The sequence below is a fragment of the Phoca vitulina genome, unplaced genomic scaffold (assembly GCF_004348235.1).
Source record: "Phoca vitulina isolate PV1807 unplaced genomic scaffold, GSC_HSeal_1.0 scaffold32, whole genome shotgun sequence".
Lineage (NCBI taxonomy): Eukaryota > Metazoa > Chordata > Mammalia > Carnivora > Phocidae > Phoca > Phoca vitulina.
In genome coordinates, this window is record NW_022589735.1 from 17474328 (window position 1) to 17488695 (window position 14368).

The 14368-nt window shown below is 34.7% G+C and overlaps 1 pseudogene; it reads left to right on the forward strand.

Annotated features, from left to right (window-relative positions):
• Positions 1-1045: 1045 nt before the first annotated feature.
• Positions 1046-1285, forward strand: LOC116645170 (annotated as a pseudogene).
• The last annotated feature ends 13083 nt before the right edge of the window (positions 1286-14368 follow it).

Genomic DNA, 14368 nt, shown 5'->3' on the forward strand with positions numbered 1-14368 from the left:
ATACTGAAAATGTATTAAAACGTTCAGGAGAGGTATCACTTCTAAGCATTATATTATTGTACTTGACGGCGTTACATCTCAAAACTCTTGAATATAGGGACTACTGACTTTTACATTTTACATAATTGCATTGTAATTTACATAATTATTTTTATAATCTATATTAAAATTCTTATAATTTACATTCTGTCTCTGCCTCCCTCTTTCTCTTCCAAAAAGTTAATTATGCACCTTAATTCACAGCAAATTATTACCATTAGTCCCTTTCTCAATTCAATTATTTGGTATAGTCTACCTATTCCCCATTCCTGTTCCTATTCCATACCTCCCTAAAATAGTAAACTATTCCAATGTATTTGATGTGTATGCTTCTTTTCTATGTGGTCTCATCAAGTGAACAGTTTTTGTTCTTATCTTTTTAACTTACAAAAACGATGCTATTGAGCCATTTTTACTTTCCTACAAGGCATGCCTGTTTTTTTTTTTTGTTTTTTTTTTTTAAGATTCTATTTATTTATTTGAGATAGAGCGAGCGAGAGAGAGAGAGCACAAGCAGGGGAGGGGGGAAGCAGACTCTCCACTGAGCAGGGAGCCCGATGCAGGGCTCGATTCTGGGACTCCGGGATCATGACCTGAGCCGAAGGCAGCTGCTTCCTCCACACTGTACACCACCACACACACCTATCCATCCTGAAGTTATGAATGCCCGGAGTCTGCAGCTTGTTGACACCACAAGCAACACTGTGCTAATGAACCTGTGTGTGTTCCCTCACAGACTTTGGGGTCTATGTCTAGGACTGGGATTGCTGGCCCAACGAGCATGTGAATATTTAATTTTACTAAGAATTGTTTCATGCTTTCCAGAAGTCCTGCAGCCATCTACAGCCCTACAACAGAATGTCAGGATTCATACTGGCAGAATGTGAACTCTCTGCCAAACATGTCATTATCCGGGCCCATAATATATCCAAAATGGTATCTCTTTATATAATTTTCATTTTTCTATTCCAGTAGCGGAGCAATGGATGACCTTGTTCCTGGCGAAATGGAGCTTGAGGCCATGAGCAGATACACCAGCCCAGTGAACCTGGCAGTTTTCCCCCATCTGACCATGGTGTTATTGGCCATTGGCATGTTCTTCACCACCTGGTTCCTCCATTGAGAGGTTACCACCACGGAGTACACTTGGGATATCTACAAAGAGCTCCTCATCTCCTTGGTGGCCTCACTCTTCATGGGCTTTGTAGTCCTCTTCTTGCTGCTCTGGGTCAGCATCTATATATAACCTCACAAAGCTCCAACCAGGTGGCTTCACTGAATCCCTGCTTTTGTAAATTAATTTACTATTGCTGGAAGTCTCTCACCTGCTGTTCACAATAAAGGCAGATGTGTGGAAAAAATTTTTTTCATTTTTATATGAACATGAACCTCTCCTTATAAGCTTATTGATTTTTTAGTCGTCTTCTGTAAGTTCTTGGTTCAACAATGTTTGCAATCTTATGTCGAGATATTTATCTTTCTCTTACTGACTTATAGGAATCTCTTCTCTAGTAAAACATACATAAATCCGTATACACACACACACACAGAAATACTTGCATACAGATCACTTGAGGACCTTGATAAAATACATATTCTGACCCACTAGGTCTGGGGTGAGTCCCAAGAGTCTGCGTTTTCCATAAATTACCAGATCCCACCAGTATGATCACAATGACGACACCTGTCCAAAATCACACTTGAAGAGGCAAGGGTTAAGACTGTATTTAACTACTTGTTAACCGTGATTCTTCCATTCATATTTTAGAGTAAATTTATCATAGTTCTCAAGAGTATCCAACTGGGGATTTGAATGGAATTGATCAAAATCACTAATATTAAAAATTAGAGGTTTTAAAAAATATATTATCACTGCTTAAAGAACAGCAATGTCTCTCCACTCATCCAGATCATGTTTTACCTTATTACCTTCAGAATTTTTCCACAGATTCCTTGTGTGGTTGTGGTTAAGCTAAGTCCTAAATATATTTTAGTTTTTGTGAATTTTCTACAAAGTGTCTTATTTATAGTTGGTTATAACTGGTTTAGAGAGGGATGCTACTGATTTTATTATGTTTGTATTTTACCTGACAACTTTGTGGAAAACTTGTTAGTCCAAATACTTTACTGATTGTGATTTATTGTGATCATTATTGTTTTTAGGTACCTAACCACTAAATCTTCCCTCAAATCACAATTTTATCTTTTCTCTTTCAATTCTTAACACTTATTTTTTCTCAGAGCACTGATCAAGACATCGAATGCTATGTTATAGTAGCTATGTTAGTCAATGTCCTCATCTTGACCCATCTTTTAAAAAGAGCAACTAATGTTTTCAGTAAGTATAATGTTTGTTGTAGATTTTCAGCAATCATTGCACTTAATGGAAAAATATTTATTTTATATGTTTTTAGATATATTTATTAGGAATGTCTGTTTTTATAGCAATATACTATTTATATATAATATATATATGTCTTTCTTATATAAAACAAGTAAATATAAACATCAGTTCCCACATATCTCTAACTTGTTACGAGTTGTTATCAAAACGTTACTAAAGCATTTTTTCCGCATCTAAAGATATCAAATAATTATTTTCCTAGAAATCATTAATACATAAATGGAGTTACGTAAACTATATTGATAAATTTCTTATGTTGAATCATTTTGTAACTTATACAACTATTACTTGGTAATTATGTATTATAAAATGCATTTTTATTTTATTTAGTCCTTGCATTATTTCAGATTTTTCTTACACAATCATAAGAAGAGCCAATACTTTTCCTCTTTATTGGGATTAAGATTGCACTTGTCTCCTTAAATGAGTTTGGAAGGTCTGATTTTTCTCTTTTCTTCAACAGTTTATGTGGACAGTTTAATTAGTCTTAAAAATTTAACAGAATTCCTATGAAAACAGCTAGAACTTGGATATTTATGGGCACAGGTTTTGAATACCATCTTTATTTATCACTCTATTTATGTTTTATTTCCTCCTGTGTTAAGTCCAGCAATTTGTAGTTTTATAGGAATTATTTCACCTCATTTCAAAATTATATCATTCTTTTATTAATCTTTTCTATGAAATAGCTTTTAGCTTAGTAATCTTCTCTAGTGTTCTTTATAATTTCATTTTAATACAAATTATTTAAGAATACGTCATTTGAGGGGCCCCTGGGTGGCTCAGTCATTAAGCTTCTGCCTTCGGCTCAGGTCATGGTCCCAGGGTCCTGGGATCGAGCCCCGCATTGGGCTCCCTGCTCAGCGGGAAAGACTTCTCCCTCTCCCACTCTCTCTGCTTGTGTTCCCTCTCTTGCTGTGTCTCTCTCTGTCAAATAAATAAGTAAAATCTTAAAAAAAAAAAAAAAAGAATACGTCCTTTGATTTCTAAACATATTGAATTTTTAATATAGCTTTGGGTTATTAAGGTTTTTTTTAATTTTTTTTAAAGATTTTATTTATTTGTCAGAAAGAGAGAGCTAGCACAAGCGGGGGGAGCAGCAGAGGGATAAGCAGGCTTCCCACTGAGCAAGGAGCCCGATGCAGGACTCGATCCCAGGACCTGGGATCATGACCTGAGAGCTGAAGGCAGAGGCTTAACTGACTGAGCCACTCAGGCACCTCTATTTCTTACTTGATTTGTCAGTCCCTGAGAGATGTGTGTTAAAATGGCTGATTTATCAACTATTTTTGGCAGTCTGTTGTTTCACACAGATTTTTAAGCTCTGGATTTACATGAGTATATATTCATACATATCCACTGTTATATCATCTTTCTATATTATTCCTTTTTAGATGATAAATTATTAACCATCATTCCTAAGAGAAATTAAATTGTTGCTTTGCATACAATAAACCTTTAGTAATCTTTTTTAATTGAATTACGTTAGAACTGAATTAAATAATGTAACTGGTTTTTAAGAGTGGGCAAACAGGGAATAGGGAAGTCGGAGGCCTCCAAATGAATTAGAATTATCAGTACATCCTTCTGCTCTTGAAATTTTACTGAGATTGAATGTCCCCAAGAGTTTCAAAAGCCAATTTATTCTGAGCTGTAACCTAAGATATTACTGAGTTTGTGAAACTGGGACTAGAAACTAGATCTTCTAATTCAGTTTGAAAAGGAAAGGAAAAGAAAGTCAAAGGCATATACATGCTCAAGAAACCAAGGAATGAGAAAACAGAAATGGAGCCAGCAAGAGAAAGAGAAAGAGAGACTGAAAGAGATAAAAAGAGACAGAGACATAAAGATAAGAGGAGAACTGCCACATTCTCTGAACAATTACTATGTTGCAAGCACTGGGACATGTTCTTTAAAAATACTATTTCGTTGAAATGCACAAACATACTAGACAGAATCATTTTTAACAAACAGGAAGACAAGACCATTTCTAAGAGACAACACAGATCAGACTTTTTTCCAACACAGCTGAAATATTTATGATTTGTCTTCATAGTCAATTTAATTCAGAATTAAGAAGATGACTTTTCATAATCCATGGGCATGATCTATTTTTAGCACATTTTAGCAAATATTTTACTATAATTTTAGCAGAAATAACAAGGCCAAAACTTATGCCTTTGGTTAGCGCATTTTTCTGATATTTCTACTCTAATACTCTCTAAATCCCATTATAAAACTACATCTGAATATATAACCAATAACCACATTTGAAAGAAATGCGCTTAGGAAACAATTCATATCTGTTAGTAACAGAAATTATCAATACTTTCTAACATTAGTCAATCTAAAAATCATATAATCTAAAATACCATATAATCTAAAATATGAACAATGTTAAAAAATTGTTTTACTATGTATATATAGTGTCTACCCTGTTACATTTTTTACACTTTGTTTTTCAGTTTCCTAATAAGGAATCAATGGAAACTTAGGTTTTCCAGTGGCATGTTTTTACTTGATCTTCTCAATTTCTTATTAAGATCAGCTTGAATTGGTTTAGTACTACTTCCACTGGGATAGTTGTAAGTAATAATTGGATTCTAATGAATAATGTTAGGGGTCTACAAAAACTAAAATTATTTGCATATGCTCTATGTGTGTGTAAATGCCTAAGAGTAAGGGAATTATTTAAAGGTAAGATCTGCTTGATGAATGACATATCAGACCACTGATTTTTGTTAATATATTTAAAACTTTAAAGAAGCTAAGTGAAAACTAATTAAAAATAATTTATTAACACTTACCAACTGATTATTTGTTATAAATTCATCTGTGAGTGATTTGTAGGAAGACAAAGGTCAGGAACGGTGTTCAACACTCAATAACCATGGCTGAATGAAAGTATTTATTACTAAAACTTTATTCTCTGAATAGGGATTCCATCACAACTATGCAAATACTATGCAAATAAATATTTATTACATGGACTTGATTTAGGATATGTAAATATGTCCTGAGTTCAATTTATCTAAGGTATAAAAAATTCATATTAAAAGTTAAACATAAAACATATGCATTGGTTCATAAAAGACTGTCTAATAGTTTGTAAATGAGTCATCTACTTTAAGACTGTCATCTGGAGATAAGAAATTAACAAGCCTCTTGAGAATGATAAATTGTTCTAGTCACTTAAAAAGAAGTTGGTCCTGGAAGGAACATTGAATCCAAGTTTCAGGTTTGTATTTCTTGAAATTGTCAGTAATTGTTAAACACACATAAGAATTGGGTATTTGAACAAGCAATAAAATTTTAACATTTATTGGAAAATAAAAGTGAAGATGAAACTTACCCTTTGACAATTTTATGAAGGTATTTTTTCATATATATAAATGTCTTTACAGCTAGACTTTAATATTCATACATATGAGAATCAGCTCTGTTGTTCCTCGTTTCCATTTGTGAAGGACAGTTATGAGAAACACCAAGTTCAAAATAGTGAAAATAATCTACACTATGCCCTTTATAGTAAGATATGATTAAAGTCGTCATAAAATTTGTTATCCAAAGTGGAAAACTTTGAGAGTGAGAGGGAATACTCACAATAATTACACTGGGCTGAAAACAGAGGCTTTCCGGGACAAACTGCAAAATATGATTACCTTCGCTACAAGGAACTTTGAATCCTACCAATTTACTTCTTTTCCCCGGGAAAACAGTGTCAGCCCATGAAGCACTGAGATGCTGTCTACAGAACAGGTTCGGGATGGCAAAGTGGCTTCAAGAATCACCTCCCGTGACTAATGCCTGGAGCACTGCACTAACTGAGACTGTAGGGCTCTGAAGGAAGGCACACCAGGCTCAATTCTCAGGGGAAGGGGTGGCGCCGCGGCTGTGGGGGACGTTCTCATTTTGACGGAGTCTGCTCTTTTACTAGTTCTAACCCTGTTTTATTCTTCTCCTGCTTTATTTGTTTATTGACAGAAGTAATAATAGCTATCTACACAATCTACATTATCAATCTTCAAAAAAACTGAACCTGATACCTCAGAACTACTGTGCCCATTCTACCCATAAGAAAGCCAAGATACTGAGCATTTTAAAAACTTCCCAAGGTTACAAAACTGTCAACTGGCACACGTGGGATCCAGACTCTGGAATTCTAGCTCCAGATACTGTATATTTAACCAGTTTGATAGAATTCCTTTGGGTAGTGCTCGACATACTTGGAACTCTTGATTACTAATGTCCAAAATAAATTAAAAAATCCAAGTTGGATATTATATGATTACTTATAAATAATGTATATGCCAATTCACTCTAAAACTAATAAATTCCTATGATCAGCAAAAAAACAAAAAAACAAAAGGAAATATTTAAGTATGGATAGGACTAGAGTCCACATGAGAAGAGGCCTTAAAATCATCTAAAATTTTGTATCCATTTTGCTTAAAAGAACCACTTCGTTCACTTTTGTATCCACAGCAAGCAGAAAGACATATTCGGCATATTTTTGGTGCTTACTAAATCCCTGTAAAATGAGTGAATGAATAGCTACAGATAAACCTGTGACCTTCTTTCCTGTCCTTTATTCTAATTACTGTCCATAAAAGCCAAGAGGGTAAGAGTAAGGGAAGAGTGAAGCTGCTCAACAAGCCATAGGTATATTTAATTGGAAATAGCCAAGTAGAATGCCACGCGTGGTGGCTGGAAGTGCCTTGCCTCAAGATGGGGAGTCAGGACATCACCACATTCTGCCTCTAACTAGTGGTCTGGTCTTAAAATCTGATCTGAAAATATGTAAAACCTCTCAAGTTTCTCTTATGTTAAAAATAAGAGGAATAAACTAAACCTTTATGATGTCCCTTCAGAATTCTTTCTTCAATCTATTCTGAGGACATTTTAGCAAAAGTTTTCCCCCAATGGTTGTGATATTCCTTACTTACTTCATATTGAGAATATCTGATATATTTCTTAATTTTTCTGTTAAAACATATTTGAGAAAGATGTGCATCTGGCAGAAAAATCAAAAGAATGTTACTACTGAAGAGGATTTGAGTGACTGACATTCATGGCTATGTATCAATGTTGGTGATTTAGAGGGGTTAATATGGGTGGTTGATTATTATCCCGTTGTTAGTTAAGGCTATTAAAATTAGCAAACTATGGTCCAAGTCTAATATACTTAATAGAACGAACAGATTTCCTCAGTCCATATATTAACAATTGAGAATATCCTGATAACCTCAGAAAATCATTTCCAATTCATACAAGATCTCAAACAAAAAATCTCCCATGTGCTCAGATAGCAAAATCAACATATTTTACTTGGTGTCAAAGGAGGAAAATTATACATCTCATACTCTTTTATGAGTTCTAACATATATATTACTTTGCAATTTAAAAATAAAATTTGGTTGGTTAAAGATAATACAAATTTGGCTTTTTTAAAGATTAAAAAGTTGTGATTGCTAGATGCAAATTAATTGTTTGATGGATTACTTCATACAACATTCAATTAGATTCTATAAAGGGCTCCATTTATAGTGGAGTTAAGCAAGACTTTAATAGTTTAACAATTTAAACTCATACAGTTTGTATATGGTTTCTGTATTTTTTCCTCCTATCTATTTGCATAACTGAGATGCAAGAAATTATCTTAGGAGTATAATGGCTGTGTCCAAAGTTTATATGTTTAATTTTCAGAGGTATCAGCAAATTGCCCTCCAAAATTATTACTTCCATTTACACAGTGGCCATCAAGGAATGTTTGCCTGCTTTTTACCAACAAGGATTATCAGTCTTTTTCATTTACCAAACTGAAAGGTGAAAAGTTTTATTCCGTTTATTTTATTCTTGGTGAGGGTCCAAATTCTTTCAGATGTTTGTTATTCATTTATAATTTATTGCTGAAGACCAATTTCAAGAGAAGAAATACAAAATATCAAAGATAATAAGCAGATTTTTTTTCTTCCAATCCCAGAATGATTTTACATGTGGGATTGTGTCACCGCTAACAGAACAGGGTACAACATCATAACTGACCCCATGAATTGTATTGTTAAAACCCAGCCTCTAAATATCGAAGTGACTATTTTTGGCTAGATGCAGTTAATTGTGATCTGAAGAGAAAATAACCTCAATGCAATATGAACATTCTTACCCAAAGTTATCGATTTTACTTCCAAAAATAACCCAACAACAAGTGACTGTCATGTATCTCCTCTTCATTTTTCTCTAAATGTTCTAAAATGTGGATCTGGGCTCCAACTCTACCTCTGTGGATCAAGATCACCATGGATTCCTCACTTAATCTCTGTAAAGCTTGGTCTTCTAATCTGCAGAATGTAGGGATAATGACAGTTTCTGTCTCAGAGGAATGAAATACAAGAAGGAGATAATGGTTGGAAAGAACTAGTCACATTAAATCGTCTCAATAAATGTTGCTATGACTTAAGTTTGAAAAGCCAATTGATATCTATAGCAGGATTATAATGAATCCTTTATATCCAAGAAAATATTTGTAATAAAAGTTAGAATATGATGAAACTGAAACAAACTGGCTTGAATTGAAATAAAAATGAAGGCTAATGCTGCTCTTTTAAATCATGTTACTCATTCCAGCTCTCTCAGAGGATCTGATTAAAAGATTAGGGAGGGAAGGAGAAATTCTGTGGAAATAGAAGTATTCAATCATATAATAAAACATTACATGGTAAGTGTGGATTAACAAAATGCAAAACAAAAAATAAATAACTAATTTTGTGAAATACATTTAAACTAACTTGATTTGTTAAATTACTGTGTTGTTTTTACTGTGGTAAGAATACTTAACATGAAATCTAGCCTCTTCAATTTTTTAAGTGCACAACACATACTGTCAGGGACAGGTGTGGTGGTGCACAGATCTCTAGACTCACTCATCTTTCGTAACTGACACTTACCACCTGTTCAACAGAAACTTCCCATTTCTCCCCTCCCTCAGCCATTTTGCTCTCTGCTTTTATGATTCTGACTGTCTTAGATATTTGATATAAGTGGAGTCAAGTAGTATTTGCCCTTCTGTAACTGCTTATTTCATTGGGTGTAATATCCTCCAGATCCATCCACGTTGTCACTTATGGCAGAAGTTCTTTCTTTTTCAAGACTTAATAATATTGCATATTCCAGTGTATGTATACACCAAATTTTCTTTATCTGTACATCTGCAGATGGGCATTTACATTGTTTCCATATCTTGGTTATTGTGAATAATGCTGCAATGAACATGGGAGTACAGATGTCTGTTTGAGATCCTCATTTCAAATCTTTTCAATAAATATCCAGACATGAAATTGCTGGATCATATGGTAGTTCTATTTTTTTTTTTTTTAGCGAGAGAGAGCACATGTGGGGGTGGGGGGGAAGGGCAGAGGGACAGGTAGACAGAGAATCTTAAGTAGGCTCCATGCCCAGTGCAGAGCCCAGTGCAGGGCTCGGGTTCACAAACCCTGAGATCCTGACCTGAGCTGAAATCAAGAGTTGGATGCTTAGCCAACTGAGCCACGCAGGCATCCCAGTAGTACTATTTTTAATTTTTTAAGGAAACTGCACACTGTTTTCCATAGAGATTATACCTTTTCACATTTTTACCAATAACATACAAAGGTTCCAATTTCTCTACATCTTTGCCAACACTTGCTATCTTTTGTTGTTTTGTTTTGTTTTTATAACAGCCATCATAACAGGTGCGAGATAATATCCCACTGTGCTTTTGAATTGCATTTCCCTGCTGATTAGCGATGTTGTACATCTTTTTATACACTTGCTGGTCATTTGTATTTCTTCTTTGGAGAAATGTCCATTCAAGTTCTTTGCCTATGTATTTATTTATTTGTTCATTGCTATTTAATTATAGGAGTACTTTATATATTTTGGATATTAACTCTTTATCAAATGCATTGTTTCAAGTATTTTTTCGCATTCCATAGGTTGACTTTTAACTGTTGATTATTTGCTTTGCAGCATAGAAGCTTTTCAGTTTGATGTAGTCCCACTTGCCTACTTTGCTTTTGTTGCTTATGCTTTTGGCATTTTTTCTAAGAAATCACTGCCAACACTAAGGTCAAGAAGCTTTACTTCTATGTTTTCTTATAGGGTTTATACAGTTTCAAATCTTATACTGAAGTTTGTAATGCATTTTCAGTTGATTTTTTATGTACGGTGTAATATAAGGGTTCAATTTAATAAATACATGAAACAGAGTAGAAAAATAAATTTAAAAATCAACAAAGCTAAGAGTTAATTTTTTGAAGAGAGAAAGAAAACTGACAAATTTTAGCTGGGCTAACTAAGAAAAATGAGGAGAACACTCAAATAAGTAAAATAAAAAATCACAACTGGTGCCAGAAAGATAACAAGGAGAAGGGGCTGCTATGAACAATTGTATGTCAACAAATTGGATGCCCTAGAAGAAATGGTAAATTCTAGAAATATAAAACCTACCAAGATTGAATCAGAAAGAAATAGAAAATTGGAACAAATTAATAACAGCTAAGGAGACTGAATCAGTAATCAAAATTCCCAATTTTAAAAAAAGATGTTTTTACTGCTAAATGTTACCAAATTAAAAAAAAATAATAATAATGTTGAGACTTTTCAAACTCTTCCCAAAAATTAGAGGAATTGAGCACTCTAAAACTCATCTTCTGAGGCCAGCATTATCCTATTACCAAAGCCAGGCAGATATTACACAAGAAACCTGTAAGCCAAGATCCCTGATAAATACAGATACAAAATCCCTGAGAAGTATTAACAAACTGAATTCAACAGCACATTAAAAGGACCATGTGCCATGACTAAGTAGAATCTATCCTTGAATGAAGGATGGTTCAAGATACACAGATCCATTAATGTGATATATCACATTAAAAAATGAAGAGTAAAAATCATGTGATCATCTCAATAAAATGCAGAAAAGCATTTGAGAAAATTCAATATCCTTTCATGATAAAAACTTTCAACATCCTAGGTATACAAGGAATTTACTTCAACATAATAAAGGCCATATATAACAAATTCACTGCTAACATCACACTCACCAGTTAAAAATTGAAAGCTTTTCCTCTAAAGATCAACAAAAATGAAAGGATTCCCATTCTTGCTGCTTTTATTCAGGACAGAACTGTAAGTCATAGCCAAGGCAATGAGGCAAGAAAAAGAAAGAAAGGGCATCCAAGTCACAGAGGAAGAAGTAAAATTATGTTTGCTGATGACATGTTCTTATATGTAGAAAAACCTAAATGATCCACAAAAAAGCTGAGAGAATAATAAACAAGTAAAAAATATGCAGGATAAAAAAATCAAAATGCAAAAAGAAAATCAGTTATGTTTCCATATACTAACAATAAACTATGCAAAAAGGAAATTATGAAAATAATCCCACATAGAGTAGCATCAAAAAACAAAACAAAGCAAAACTTTGAACAAACTTAACCAAGAACCTGAAAGACTTGTATGCTGAACACTACCAAAATTGATGAAAGACATTTTATTGACACCAAAACTTTTTTTAAAGTATCAGCATTTCACCAGTAATAATTGAAGCTGTTGTTAAAAACAAATGCCTTTTCAGTCATCAAAAATCTCCCAACAAACAAAAGCCCAGGGCCAGGGGGATTCCCAGGGGAATTCTACCAAACATTTAAAGAAGAATTAATACCTATTCTTCTGAAACTGTTCCCAAAAATAGAAATGGAAGGAAAACTTCCAAACTCGTTTTATGAGGCCACCATTACCTTGACCCCAAAAACCAGACAAAGACCCCATCAAAAAGGAGAACTACAGACCAATATCCTTGATGAACATGGATGCAAAATTCTCACCAAAATACTAGCCAATAGGATCCAACAGTACATTAAAAGGATTATTCACCACGACCAAGTGGGATTTATCCCTGGGCTGCAAGGTTGTTTCAACATCCGCAAATCAATCAACGTGATACAATATATTAACAAAAGAAAGAACAAGAATCATATGATCCTCTCAATAGATGCAGAAAAAGCATGTGACAAAGTACAGCATCGTTTCTTGATCAAAACTCTTCAGAGTATAGGGATAGAGGGTACATACCTCAATATCAAAAAAGCCATCTATGAGAAACCTACAGCGAATATCATTCTCAATGGGGAAAAACTGAGAGCTTCCCCCCTAAGGTCAGGAACGCGGCAGGGATGTCCACTATCACCACTGCTATTCAACATAGTATTAGAAGTCCTAGCCACAGCAATCAGACAACAAAAAGAAATCAAAGGCATCCGAATCGGCAAAGAAGAAGTCAAACTCTCACTCTTTGCAGATGATATGATACTTTGTGTGGAAAACCCAAAAGACTCCACCCCAAAACTGCTAGAACTCATACAGGAATTCAGTCAAGTGGCAGGATATACAATCAATGCACAGAAATCAGTGGCATTCCTATACACCAACAACAAGACAGAAGAAAGAGAAATTAAGGAGTCGATCCCATTTACAATCACACCCAAAACGATAAGATACCTAGGAATAAATCTAACCAAAGAGGCAAATGATCTGTACTCAGAAAACTATAAAATACTCATGAAAAAAACTGAGGAAGACACAAAGAAATGGAAAAACATTCCATGCTCATGGATTGGAAGAACAAATATTGTGAAGATATCAATGCTACCTAGAGCAATCTACACATTCAATGCAATCCCCATCAAAATACCATCCGCTTTTTTCAAAGAAATGGAACAAATAATCCTAAAATTTGTATGGAACCAGAAAAGACCCCGAATAGCCAGAGGAATGTTGAAAAAGAAAAGCAAAGCTGGTGGCATCACAATTCCGGACTTCCAGCTCTATTACAAAGCTGTCATCATCAAGACAGCATGGTACTGGCACAAAAACAGACACATCGATCAATGGAACAGAATAGAGAGCCCAGAAATGGACCCTCAACTCTATGGTCAACTATCTTCGACAAAGCAGGAAAGAATGTCCAATGGAAAAAAGACAGTCTCTTCAACAAATGGTGTTGGGAAAATTGGACAGCCACATGCAGAAGAATGAAACTGGACCATTTCCTTACACCACACACAAAAATAGACTCCAAATGGTTGAAAGACCTCAATGTGAGACAGGAGTCCATCAAAATCCTAAAGGAGAACACAGGCAGCAACCTCTTCGACTTCAGCTGCAGCAAGTTCTTCCTAGAAACATCGCCAAAGGCAAGGGAAGCAAGGGCAAAAATGAACTATTGGGACTTCATCAAGATAAAAAGCTTTTGCACAGCAAAAGAAACAGTCAACAAAACCAAAAGACAACTGACAGAATGGGAGAAGATATTTGCAAATGACATATCAGATAAAAGGCTAGTATCCAAAATCTATAAAGAACTTATCAAACTCAACACCCAAAGAACAAAGAATCCAATCAAGAAATGGGCAGAAGACATGAACAGACATTTTTCCAAAGAAGACATCCAAATGACCAAGAGACACATGAAAAAGTGCTCAACATCACTCAGCATCAGGGAAATCCAAAGCAAAACCTCAGTGAGATACCATCTCTCACCAGTCAAAATGGCTAAAATTAACAAGTCAGGAAACAACAGATGTTGGCGGGGATGCGGAGAAAGGGGAACCCTCCTACACTGTCGGTGGGAATGCAAGCTGGTGCAGCCACTCTGGAAAACAGTATGGAGGTTCTTCAAAAAGTTGAAAATAGAGCTACCATACGATCCAGCAATTGCACTCCTGGGTATTTACCCCAAAGATACAAATGTAGGGATCCAAAGGGGTACATGCACCCTGATATTTATAGCAGCAATGTCCACAATAGCCAAACTGTGGAAAGAGCCAAGATGTCCATCAATAGATGAATGGATAAAGAAGATGTGGTGTATATATATATATATATATA